Here is a 13,972-nt window from a genome sequence, read left to right on the forward strand (position 1 = left end):
AGCGCCGCCTGCTGTTCGGAGCCTGGCCAGCCTGAGAGCCAGCCAAGACAGCATTACTTCCCCCCACCCCATCCTACTCAGGACCCAGGCACGAGCATACTCATTATTTGTCACCTTCACTGAATCAGGTGTTCCATTTCTGCAGAAACTCTTAGCCTGATTGAAGAAGGAAGGGTGGGGGGCAGGGAGGAAGCCTCAGGAACATATGCGAATCTCAAAGCTAGCTGACCTATTCCATTCGCCTTCTGTTCCTAGAATCCTCTGATCTCTGACCCGTTGCCATTCCTAAAATATCCGTGGGCGAAGCCGGATGACTGTGAGGGAATTCAGGGATCCAAACTGATTCGAAAAGCTAAAGAGGCACCATTTGTTCCCATCGGAATGGCTGCTATTGCAGCAGTTGCTGCATACGGATTATAAAAATTGAAGAACAGGGGAAATACTAACAATATCCCATCACCTGATCCACATGCGTGTGGCAGTCCAGCTTTGTTATAGGAGCAATGACTGTTGGTATGGGCTATTCCATGTATCCGGATTTCTATGCAAAACCTAAACCTTGGAAGAAGAGATGTTGTCTTTGTCTTGTTGGAGGCACTTGCTTCAGTTATCCATCCCATTATTGAAGTTACATGTTTATGTTGAAAATAAATTATTTGAGTAGGTTCAGATGATAACACAGTGTTCTGAATATTCGTTTCCTTTCGTGTAGTCTCGATTTGCCTGGTGACCAAATTATTAGTGACTAGTTCACTGACTAGATCATTCAGGGGAGTCAAATTAACGCACAAGAAACACATCACCTAAATGCACTTGATGGTGTTAAAATGTTCAACTTCTTAAACTGTTAAGATGAAATCTATACTAAGGAAGGTAGTGCGCCAATCCTGAAATACTCCCAGTTTGCTGCAGGATCTTGCATGCTTTGAATGTTGAGTCCAATTTACCCCACTTAATTTAACTTTTTTCTGTTTGTTTTGTGGAGTGGCTGGCTCTTTTAGAACTCTTTCAAAAAAAGTGCATGAAATATAACTTGTAAAGCCTCCCCCAACTGACAGTATTGTGTGCGTGTGATAAAACTAAATCTAAAAAGCTTACCACAGATCTGTATAATACAAATATTGATTAAAGAACCATAATTGTAAATACGAGAAAATCTTAATTACGGATTTCAGTTTAGCACTTTCATAATTGAAGAATTATATTTTTGTTGCTGTTATCTTAGAATAATTTTTCCGTGTCATCGTGAATTAGAAATATGTATTTTAAGCACCCATGCAAAGGTAAATAAAAAACTCTTTTTAAATAAGTGCATTGTTTATTTTCTCCGTGAGAATCATAAACGCATTATCTATGATGGAATTGATTTACAACACCCACTTTGATTTAATGAAATGAAATTTATAGATGATATAACCTACTTCCACATGAAATTTCAAAAATATCAATATAATGTCCAAACAGGAATGGAGACATGAAATTATTTAAAATAAAATAATGTGTATTTGAATATTTTAAACAGTCACAACTATATTAGAAAACATAATGAACATAATGAAGTGTCCAATGTGTGCCTAGAATCACTGTGACACTTATGTCAAAGTCAAATAAAACATAGAGATTAATTTCTAAATTTAAAGCATTTTATTTGGTAAGTAAGAATTGCCATTCAGGGCATACACACAGATGAGACAGGTGGTAATCTTCAATATATCTCAAGAGCAAAGAGAACGTTGGGGGTTTTACAAAAAGAAATGTTACATGTTGTTTTGAAATAAATTTTATTGGTTTTAGTAAGTATTGGAAATAGATGTTGGAAATAGATGCTTGGTGCCGCAAAAAAAAAAAAATTAGAACTAAGACAAGGGATTTTTCAGCAACACAATTTTTATTTCCTGAACTGAAGGAAATGTACTCCCTGTAGCCATCATGTCCCAAGAGTACAATGAATAAAGGAACACACACAAATTTATCCCTTAAGCATTTGGGGTCATCCTTGCTGCTGTGTCTGATCTCTATTGGCTGAAGCCAGACCTCACAATCTAAACTAAAACCTGATTGGCTAACAACTTAAAAACTTTTCTAAGCAGGTGAAAGCAATGGAGAGCTAGGACATGCCTGTGATCACATCCAGCACAGATATCTTGGTTAAAGTACAAGGACATAGAGTGTACTACATGCCTGTAAGCATGGCATATTTAACAACTACACAGGATAGGGCTTACCAAAGTTATTAGCACACTTACTCTTTAACGAGAAAGGAAACTTTAAAGAGGATCTTTTCTGCTTTCCACAGTAAGGTTTGGGTGAACTTGTAAGCTAGGATTGGTGGGAGCTGGCAGCAGGTAGAATTAGTCTGAGAGTCACAGTAGGTTTTTTCTGCAGCTGTTAGATAAAACTGGTCTCTGTTTTCAAGTGGCAGTTTCAGCAGCCAGGCTTGCAGAAAGTTACCTTTGTGGAGCAGTGCCATGTGCCCCAAGTGCTTTTTTCTCCCCTGGCCTTTCGACCCTCTTTTAGTTGGGCATGACCAGAATGACCCAAGTTGAATAATCAATTTCCATACCTAGAATTGCTGTGAACCCTACTGTTATAAAGGCAAAATGATATAGGATAGTACCATCACAGATGTGCCTTCTCAAGATCCTGAACAGGTAATTATGAAATTTCTACCAAAACAAAGTTCCAACTGACTCAGTAATTGTGTTTCTGGAAATTTAAAAGTCTATTAAAATTGGGCAAAAAATAATCTGCGTTAATACATAAAATGCAATTGACTCCTGTGATCAGATAACTATAAACACGTTTTTCACCTTATATGCAGGGGCAGATCCAAGTTTTGTGGAGACTAAGTTATGACATTTGGAGAGCCCTCTTTAGGATAAAACAGAACAAAGTTACAAATATTACATGAGTTACAATAAAAATATTATTTGGGATAGGAAAAAAGAAATCACAACAAATTACCATTTTAAATAATTGATAAGTACCACAAACATCACAAAAGCCAGTACAATAATGAAATACGTTTACTAATGAACAGCCCGACATACTTCTACAGTCCTTTTTCAACATAATTTTTGCTGAATTTTCTTTGATCATCTCCCTGTATGACAATGATAATAAGATCATTTCTACAGATAAAGAGACAGTTCTGGTCTTCCTGTAAGAGAGAGCTTAAAGAAAAAAAATGAAAATAAAGAAAAAAGAAATAAAAATAGGTAGTTCGGTCTTTAGCATAGTTGAGTTTCTTTATTATTATTGGTAATTTAGAAAAGTTTTTTCAGCTTCACAAAAGTTTGATAATATTGTACATTTTTGACTGTTGTGAAATTTAGAAAACCCCTCTTTTGGGGAGAACTCCATTTTGAGTAGGATTCAATGAGCATCAAATCTTCTGCTGTGATGTTACAGTCCTCCATGGACTCATGTCCTTGTACATTTCAGATTTGTTTCTTCTCAGCTTCCCACATACTTCTGTGTTGGGCCCTATAGGACATGTTCATACTGCCATATGACCTCTGCTCTTGCACCTGTGAGCCACCTTAGTAGGGAGTAGGAGCACAATTATGGGCCTTCCCTACTCCAGGATAGCAAGCAATGACTTAATTCTGCTTCAAAGAGACTGCAAACCACAAAAATATATCCCACTAGACAGAAGCCATCTGTATTCCTAACTCCAAGTCTCCTCCTTCAGATCCAAAAAATGCCCGTAATCACCCCAATGCCACTCAACACAAGAGGAAGTATGATGGTGGGGATGTTGGAGTGGACAGAGTCCAAGGTATTAACTGCTTACAGTTAAAATATTTTACTTTGTTGGGAGGCTGAGGTGGGCAGATCACCTGAGGTCAGGAGTTCGAGACTAGCCTGACCAACATAGAAAAACCCCATCGCTACTAAAAATACAAAATTATCTGGACATGGTGGTGCATGCCTGTAATCCCAGCTACTCAGGAGGCTGAGGCAGGAAAATCGCTTGAACTTGGGAGGTGGAGGTTGCGGTGAGCTGAGATCATACCATTGCACTCCAGCCTGGACAATAAGAGTGAAACTCCATCTAAAAAAATTTTTTTTTTTTTTACTTTGCAGATATTCAAGCTATTTGGCCATATGAGCAGTTTGCTAAGACCTCTCCCAGAGACCCTTCACTTGGCCAAATGATGAAGCTTAAGCTTCAGGGCCCCTCACTTGCATGGAGTGATTCGAAGGCTCCATTCAAAGGCTCCATGTAAGTGAGGGACCCTGAAGTTTAAGCTTCATCAGTTTCACGGTAAATCTGCCTCTGCCTAGATGCACATCAGGCAGCACATTTTAAAGGCAAGCAGGATGCAGGATGATTCTTAGTTTGCAGCACTGTCCCATGCATTGTAAGATGCATGTATCTCTGACCCATCCACTAAACACCCACCAATTATTTTGCCAACCAAAAATATCCAAGAACTGGAATGGGGATGGGAGTGGGGGCAGTACTGTCCCTGTTGATAACTAAGTTCACCGATCTCTCTCTCTCCCTCAGGGAACGACAAGTCTTGAGAGGAATTATTATGCCATTCCCAAAGAAGTTGGCACATTCAGCAGCATCCCCCAAATCCCAGTGCCTAACTCAGCCTTTTTTTTTTTTTTTTAGACAGAGTTTTGCTCTTGTTACCCAGACTGGAGTGCAATGGCACAATCTCGGCTCACCGCAACCTCTGCCTCCTGGGTCCAAGCAATTATCCTGCCTCAGCCTCCCAAGTAGCTGGGACTACAGGTGAGCGCCATCATGCCCAGCTAATTTTTGTATTTTTAGTAGAGACGGGGTTTCGCCATGTTCACCAGGATGGTCTCAATCTCTTGACCTTGTGATCCACCCACCTCAGCCTCCCAAAGTGCTGAGATTATAGGCATGAGCCACCACGCCCAGCCCTAACTCAGCCTTTTATACTGCAAGAAGCAGCACATTGGGAAACAGGTTGAAAGATCTTCCTTGAGGTCTTTATTCTGTCTTTGAGAATGATTTAAAGGTTTTTCCCAGCAAGACAAAGATTGTCAGTCACACAGATCCTGTCCTGAGCAGCCCATGAGACAGTACTGGTCCCTGAAGCAGACAGGGATTCACTCCATGTAATTGTTCCTGTCTTGACTCTCGCTCTCCCTAGTAGCTCCGGGAGCCTGCATTACTTGTTTTTTAGCAACTCGTGAATCCTCAAGCCCCCTTGTGTGTGTGATAGTTCCATGAGCATGGAAATATTTGTCTGAAAGCCTGGATGGTCTTTATGCATGGCAGAGTAGACTTCCAACTGTCTCTGCTCCCTGGAATGCCAAGAACACATGAAGTAATTATAGGATGCTGACATCACGTTGAAGCTTAAAGGAAAAAAGCTCTCTATGAAATTCAGGACTTCATTTTGCTAAGGACATTGCATTTCTTACACTGTTGGTCTTCCTAAAGATGTGAAACTTGGAAATTGTCTCCCCTAAAATCTTCACCTCCTACCTTTAAACACAAATATGAAAAACATTTAGTAGATGTGTAGCCATCTCCTTTATCTTGGGCTGAACATTTTATGGATAAAGAAAAGGGTATGAATGATCTTGTAGTTGAGAATGGGCCTTCATCAGATGAGATTCAAGGTGTGGCTCTCACTGATGGTAGCTACAGAGAAATCAGGCAGTTATGTGCATGTCCGTGGGGGAAATGTCTGCATCTTGATGATGAATATATGGATTTTCATTGAAAGAGCTAATGATTTATTAAGAAAGGAAAATTGAGGAATATTAACAAGGGTTACGTAACACTTTGATGGCGGCCATTTTGTCACTAGATATATATGAATTCACCCAGCAAACCTTTGTTTAAAGCCCTTGTATTATTGGAGACACAGGGGTGAAGAAGATAGACAAGGGCCTTGCTCTGGAAGACCCACATTCACACTGCAGGGGAGAGAGACAATAAAGAAAGAAATGGGCCAGGTGCGGTGGCTCATGCCTGTAATCCCAGCACTTTAGGAGGCCAAGTCAGGCAGATCACCTGAGGTCAGGAGTTTAAGACCAGCCTGACCAACATGGAGAAACTCCATCTCTACTAAAAATACAAAATTACCCAGGCATGGTGGCGTGTGTCCGTAATCCCAGCTACTCAGAAGGCTGAGGCAGGAGAATCACTTGAACCCGGGAGGCCGAGGTTGCAGTGAGCAGAGACCGTATCATTGCACTCCAGCCTGGACAAAAAGAGCAAAATTCTGTCTCAGAAAAAAAAAAGAAAGAAAGAAAGAAATGAATAAGATAATTTCTACTTTGCAGAAAGTAACATAAGATAATGTACTGGAGAGTGTCTAGAGGGACCAGGAAGCTCTTTAGGTAGAATGGTCAGGGATGCCCTCTCTGACAAGATGGCACCTGAATTAACGCATACTTGGATGTTTTATGGGGAAAAAAATTGTAAAAGTTTTACCTTTTAACAAAATGACCAAACAATGGACAAAACAGACAACCTGTCCCCTTTACCTGGCACTCCCATCCCTGAGCCCCATCCCACCCCTGACTCTCACCTCCAGAAAATAGGAAGATGGCATCAAATCATCTGGCGTGAAGGAGACTTTATGGCTAGGGAAGCCGAGACAAAGACCAATGGTCCTGCATTTGCACTGGGTGAGCACAACCCAAACAGCAGATGAAAACCTCACTGGGTGTGCTGACTCACACCTGTAATCCCAACAATTTGGGAAGCCAAAGTGGATGCATGGCTTGAGCCCAAGGGTTCAAGACCAGGCTGGGTAACACAGTGAGACCTCATTTCTACAAAAAACGAAAAAAGTTAGCCAGATGTGGTGGCACACACCTGTGGTCCCAGGTACTCAGAGGGTTGTTTAAGCCCAGAAAGTCAAGGCTGCTGTGAACTGTGATTGTGCCCTGAGTGACAGAGTGAGACCCTGTCTCAAAAAACTAAAAAAACAACAACAAAAGCCTCTCCAGCCTAAATGAGATAATGTAAGGCCTTGGAAAATGTGGCTATTAGGATTGTGGCAGGTGTGTCCACTCTCCTCTGATCCGAGTTGGAACATGCATCAGATACCCCAGAGCCTGGCCCCTCATCTTCCAGCTTCCTCCATTATTACTAACTGGCTCAAGGTCTGCATGTTTCCCAACTCAGACACTTGAGACCGGTATCTCAGAGGGCTGCAGTGAGCATTAACTAAGATCACACATGTAAAGTGCTCAGGAGGCAATGCATTGCTTTTTGTAGTGAATAATAAGCATTCTGGCTCTAATTTTATCTTCCCTCCAAGTGACCAGTTCACATGAAGCCTGAAGTGGACAAGCTGCTTGCTCACAGTCACCTCTCTGGTGACAATTAAAAAAAAAGGGATCCAGGTGATCGTCTTAGCACCCAAGTCCTGAACACAAGTCAATTCATGCCTTCCCTAGTTACTCAAAGGTTATTGAAAGTACTATACAGGCCAGGTACAGTGTCTCCTGCCTGTAATTCCAGCATTTTGAGAGGCTGAGGTAGGAGGATCACTTGAGCCCAGGAGTTTAAGGCCAGCCTGGGCCACATAGTAAGACCCTGTCTCTACAAAAATTTTTTTTAAATTAGCTGGATGTGGTAGGGAGCACCTGTGGTCCCAGCTACTCAGGAGGCTGAGGTGGGAGGGTAGCTTGAGCCCAAGAAGTTGAGGCTGCAGTGAGTGGTGATCATACCACCACACTCCAGCCTGAGCAACAGAGCAAGACTCTGTCACAAATAATAATAAAATTACTACCTGTTATACAGGTAGTAATTTAAAGCCATAGGTTGGATGGTCTTTAGTTTATCTCAAAATGGTAACTAGAAAGTCCAGGTCCAAGTAATGGTTTGAAGCTACCAATTCATTTAAAATGAAAATTCCTTTCCCCTTTCCCAGTTCAGCCCATTATAGAAGGGCACTTCATTTTGGAGGGGGTTGATGACTTTGTTTCCTTTCCCGCTTCCTTCTTTCATAGACAGACAGTTGCTCTTTCTGACCTCTCCCAGATTAAGGGGGAAGGAATGGAAGTGAGAGGAGAGGGAAAGGAAAATTCTTACTTGACTGGTATTTTCATAAGAGTGTTTCATGTTCTTTGGGCCCAGCAGGTGTTTAAAGCTGATTCTGTGTGTGTGTTGTGAGTTCACATATACCACCTCCATCGCTGGAGGCGCCTCTCCACAGCTCCCTTGAGGAGTGATGCAACCTCCTCCACCTTTCTTGCTTCTTCTCAGCTCCTATTGCTCCCCACATACAGATTTGATATGAGATTCATAGATTAGTAACTAGGGTGGTACATGGAATACATTCATGGGAGGAGTGATTAAATAAACTCATATATGCAAGCGTGTTTTATAAACTCTAGACTATAATGAAATTGCTAGTTTCAGCAAATGGCTAAGAATGTTGGTTCTAGTGTCAAACCAGCAATGCAACTTGTGTATGTTACTTAAACTGTCTGCGTCTCAAGTTTCCTGAGCTCTAAAATAAGGATAATTAAAGTATGAGGATCCAGTGGATAACACAAGAAAGCACTTAGACCAGTGCCTGACCCATGGCCACTGCATCATAAATAGTAACTGTTATTCTACCACTTTTACTATGATCACACATTCTTTCACTGCCATTGACTAGTTTAGAGGAGTTGAAAGTCAACCAGCAAGAGGACTGCCATTTAACCACTGACTCCGACAAGGATGGAACTGGATTCTCAAGAAGGCATAAACAAAGTGCTATAGAGACATTCATTATTACCCCTGGGTAGGGATTTAGGAGCTGACAGATCTGATTCACTGAGAAGATGGCATTCTACCCTGCATGAACCAAGGAGTGGGCAAAGAGAGAAGAAAAGTAGCTTTGAAAGGTATTTCTTAGCACCATGGACAGGGACTGGTTAACACTGGGTTTGGGAAATGGAAGTGGGGAAGGATTCCTGGGATTATGCCTGTGTGGGAAGGAAAGAGAACGCTGAGGAATCCAGATTCCTGGGGGGAAGAAAAGAGGAAAGGACACAGCTGACCGGGCAGAAAGGAGACCTGGACATAGAGGGGCCTAGAAACAGTCCGCTGTAACCAGAGACACTTGGGCCAGCAAGACCCAGGAGAGAGGGTCTGATTTGGGAAATAAACTGTGTGAAGGGTCTGAGAACACCCCTCTCCAAGATTCCAGGGTTTTCTGGGATTATGAAAGGGATAACCTCAGGCTACACAGTGGACCTGGAGATGGTCACTGCTGGGGCCAATTCATTGCAATTCCAGGTACTTTTACTTTTTTTGCATTTTTATTTGATTTCTTTCTTTCCTTCTTTCTAATGATCTTCTTCCTTCATTAGAAAGGAGAATTGCTTGAAACCGGGAGGCAGAGGTTGCAGTGAGCCGAGATCACGCCACTGCACTCCAGCCTGGTGCCTGGCGACAAAGCGAGACTCTATCTCAAAAAAAAAAAAAAAGAAAAAGACGAGGAGCTAAACTAAGATGAGGAGCAGGGAGTTATGGACTGAAGGGATCTGATCAAGCTGGAATTAAGTGATGAGGACTTTTTAAAATTAGCTAATTATGGAAAAGGGGGAACTCAAATGTAGAGTTATAATCATGGCCTATATAATTTCACCATGAGATAACTCACCTTCTAATGCATTTATTATTCCTAGTGTGAAACTGATTGCTTTTATTGAGAGTTATGACATTTTGACTCTACTTATTCCTCTGAGTTACTGACTTAAATGGTTCCTTGAAGTCCAGACTTGCTTAACAAATATTTCCAAAATTCTGGCACGGTTTATCACTTTGGGCAGCAAAACAAGAGGTAGTGGTTCTTAATCTTTACTGTGCATAAAAATATACTGGGGTGCCTGGCAAAGGCAATATTTCTAGGCTCTATTCCAGGATAATGTGGCTGCTGGGGGGAGGGGGTATGGTAGGGACCCAGGAATCTCATGTCATTTCACAAAGCATCCCAGACTCCAGGTGCTTCTCATGCAAGTGGTCCCAGAAGAACTACTTGAAAAATCTTAGCCTAAGGAATGAAAGATATTTGTAGCTGAGTGTGTGAACATGTAAATAGGATTAAAAACAAACCCTTAAAATCATTTTTCAGGGACAGAAAAATAATACTACCTGAAATTTAAAATACTGCATTCTGAAAACAAAATTTTGCCAATTTACTATGGCTTGTGAGGTATATTTTCTTTCTCTTTCTCTTTCTCTTTCTCTCTTTCTTTCGCCAGACTGGAGTTTAGTGGAGCAATCTCAGCTCACTGCAACCCTCACCTCCTGGGTTCAAGTGATTATTCTGCCTCAGCCTCCCAAGTAGCTGAGACTACAGGCACTTGCCACCACTTCCACCTAATTTTTTGTTGTTGTTGTATTTTTAGTAGAGACGGAGTTTCAACATGTGAGCCAGGATACTAGTCTCCATCTCTTGACCTCGTGATCCACCCACCTCAGCCTCCCAAAGTGCTGGGATTACAGAAGTGAGCCACCATGGCTAGCTTTTTTTTTTTTTTAAGATGGAGTCTTGCTCTGTCTCCCAGGCTGGAGTGCAGTGGTGCAGTCTCAGCTCACTACAACCTCTGCCTCCCTAGTTCAAGCGATTCCCCTGCCTCAGCCTCCCGAGTACTTGGTATTACAGGTGTGTGCCACCACAACTGGCTAATTTTTGTATTTTTGGTAGAGACAGGGTTTTGCCATGTTGGCCAGGCTGGTCTTGAACTCCTGACCTCAGGTGATCCACCTGCCTCAGCCTCCCAAAGTGCTGGGATTACAGGCATGAGCCATTGCACCTGGCCTACCAATAAATTCTGTATGTTATTTTCCTCTGAATCTTTCTTATTCAATGCTTTTCTTTGCCATTTTCAATGCAATGGAAAGAATTTCTGCTCCAAACCATAAATCTCTTATTTATGACTGTTTTTTATCCAACATAGGTAAAGAAAATTTCTTATCTTTCTCTCAGACTATGTTCCCCTGAGAATCTTGTAAAGTTCTGTGTTTGGGGTAAGTGGATAGCTTGGTTCTGAATAACTAAATTCTGCTACCTCTTATTCTCATTGAGTTATCTGGGTTTTGGAAAAATAATGTCCTTGAAGACAGACTTTACCTGCATAAGAAACATTTGGAAAATTGGGTTTATGAAAAGTCCTCTCATGGCATTTGCTCATGGCATGGTGACAAGCTGGCCTTGGGTTCTAGTAAAGAAAGCCATTGTCTTTTCTCCTTAAGAACTGGTAGATGGTTGTCTAGCTCTTTTCCCAACCAGCGTAAAGTCTAGAAATATGCCTCAGCAGCTGACATCCTAGGATATGTAGAGATGAAGAATCTGCAAGTGCTAGACTGGGAAAAACACTAGACGTAATCTGGACACCTGTATTCTCAAGAACATTCCATGACTAACCTGACTCATATGCCCACCCCAGGGAACCCAAATAGGTAGTGTCAGTATTAGATTGCTAAATATGAATTTTATTCCATTTGTGGTCTGAAATGTGTCTTCAGAATAAGATGGTGGGATTTGACTTTAGCATAGACATGGACTGAAAGTAACTACCATCAGGCAGCCTAAGAAGCCTCCACACCATGACTGTAATTACAATGAGCATACACTCTTCTCACGTATGTGGCAACTATCTGGAATTAGAGAGGATCCTGTGATATTCTTTCTGTGTGATGGGCACCAATATTGTCAATACAGCAATGCCAGCTATAAAAATAAATGAGATTTGGTTGATGTTTTCCAGAAAATTAGAGTGTGAAAGAAGACATCCCCTTACACAGACCTATACTGCTACAATTGGTCTAAGTTTTGCCAGCATATAAACACAGAGATGGGACAAAGAGAGGGGAGGATCTCATACAAAGCATGTATGTAGTGGTGAGTATATCAGAAAAGGCGTCTTGAAATACTTGGAATTTGAACTGCTGCCTACAATTCTCCAAGCATGTACCCTCTGTCACTTTTACCAGACACATCAATTTTTGTAATTTGGCAAGGAAAGATATAGAGGATATGAACTGATGGAAATGGGAAAGGAGGGAATTCATAGCAGCATTGTTAATAAAAGCATTGAGGTAATTTAGGGAATGGTGATCTGTATGTAAATGAATTTCTTTCCTTGCACTACAGCAAGTATTTTGTCATTGATATTGTTTGGCTGTGTTCTTACCCAAATCTCATCTTAATTCCCATGTGTTGTGGGAGGGACCCAGTGGGGGGTAATTGAATCATGGGGGCAAGTCTTTCCTATGCTGTTCTCATGATAGTAAGTCTCATGAGATCCGATGGTTTTAAAAAGAGGAGTTCCCCTGGACAAGTTCTCTGTCTTTACCTGATGTCATCCATGTAAGATGTGACTTGCTCCTCCTTGCCTTCCTCCATGATTGTGAGACTTCCCCAGCCACGTTGAACTGTAAGTCCAATTAAGCCTCTTTCTTTTGTAAATTGACCAGTCTTGGGTATGTCTTTATCAGCAGCTTGCAAGATCCTTCTTAAGAAGGCTCTAGCCGGGTGCGGTGGCTCAAGCCTGTAATCCCAGCACTTTGGGAGGCCGAGGCAGGTGGATCACGAGGTCAAGAGATCGAAACCATCCTGGTCAACATGGTGAAACCCCGTCGCTACTAAAAATACAAAAAATTAGCTGGGCATGGTGGCATGTGCCTGTAATCCCAGCTACTCAGGAGGCTGAGGCAGGAGAATTGCCTGAACCCAGGAGCGGAGGTTGCGGTGAGCCAAGATCGCGCCATTGCACTCCAGCCTGGGTAACAAGCGAAACTCCATCTCCAAAAAAAAAAAAGAAGAAGGCTCTAAAGGCAAGGCACAGTGACTCATGCCTGCAGTCCCAGCACTTTGGGAGACCAAGGCAAGAGGATCTCTTGAGTCCAGGAGTTTGAGGTCAGGAGTTCAAGACTAGCTGAGCAACATAGCAAAACCCCATCTCCACAAAAAAAAAAAAAAAAAAAAAAAAACTAAAAATTAATCAGGCACCGTGGCACAAGCCTGTAGTCACATCTACTTGGGAGGCTAGGGTAGGAGGATTGCTTCACTGCAGTAGCTCAGGGCTGCAGCGAGCCAGGATTGCACCATTACACTCCAGCCTAGGCAACAGAGCAAGACCTTGTCTCTAAAAAACTTTCATTTTTTAAAAAGAAGGCTCATAAGGCTGGAGTGCCTGAAACAATGAGCAGTGTCGGTAGTGGCCTTGAAGTGATAGGGGTTGGCATTGCTTTTGTGAGATTAGTTGGAATGAACTGTTCAATATGGCCAAGTCTTGTGCAGGTCAGCCAGGTCAGCCCAGCAGAAGAAGCCAAAAAGGCAATGTCTTACCCTCGCAACATTCCTCCCCAGAGTGTGTCCAATTCTTCAGGGTCAGAAAACATTGGTAAAACCAACAGGGAAATATAACAAAGAGAAGTGGGGAAGAGGAAAGATAGAAGCAGTGGAAAGCACCTCCTTCTCTGGTGCAGCACTTTTGCCTGCAAAAGACCCAAAGTGGAAGTAGGGAAGATAGTTCATCTTTAAATTAAGTTTGATATTTTGTTCCTCACACAAAAATCCAATTCTAAACTTTTTATAGCCTTGATATGGATGGTGGATTAAGAGTTGGTAATTGGTTATCCAAAAACCTCACATTTAAATTCTACATTTTGTCTTGTACCTCTTATGAAATGTGGTATCTATAGTGTCTTTTTTTTTTTTTTTTTTTTTTTTGCATTGTTTAGTAGAAACGTGGTTTCCTCGTGTTGGTCAGACTAGTCTTGAACCCCTGGCCTCAAGTGATCCACCCACTTCAGCCTCCTAAAGTGCTAGGATTACAGGTGTGAGCCACCGTGCCCAGCCTAGTGTCTTGATATTTCAATTGAAACTCCTGTTTCAACATCTCTGTTACACATACGAAAGAATAATTTATATCAACTTCAGAAGCTCGGAAGAGATAAGTGAGAGGAGAGATGTAGGTTTGAGCCTCTAGGTAGATCTTTAAAAATATATTTATTTTA

This window comes from Saimiri boliviensis, chromosome 6 (genome assembly GCF_048565385.1).
Source record: "Saimiri boliviensis isolate mSaiBol1 chromosome 6, mSaiBol1.pri, whole genome shotgun sequence".
Classification (NCBI taxonomy): domain Eukaryota; kingdom Metazoa; phylum Chordata; class Mammalia; order Primates; family Cebidae; genus Saimiri; species Saimiri boliviensis.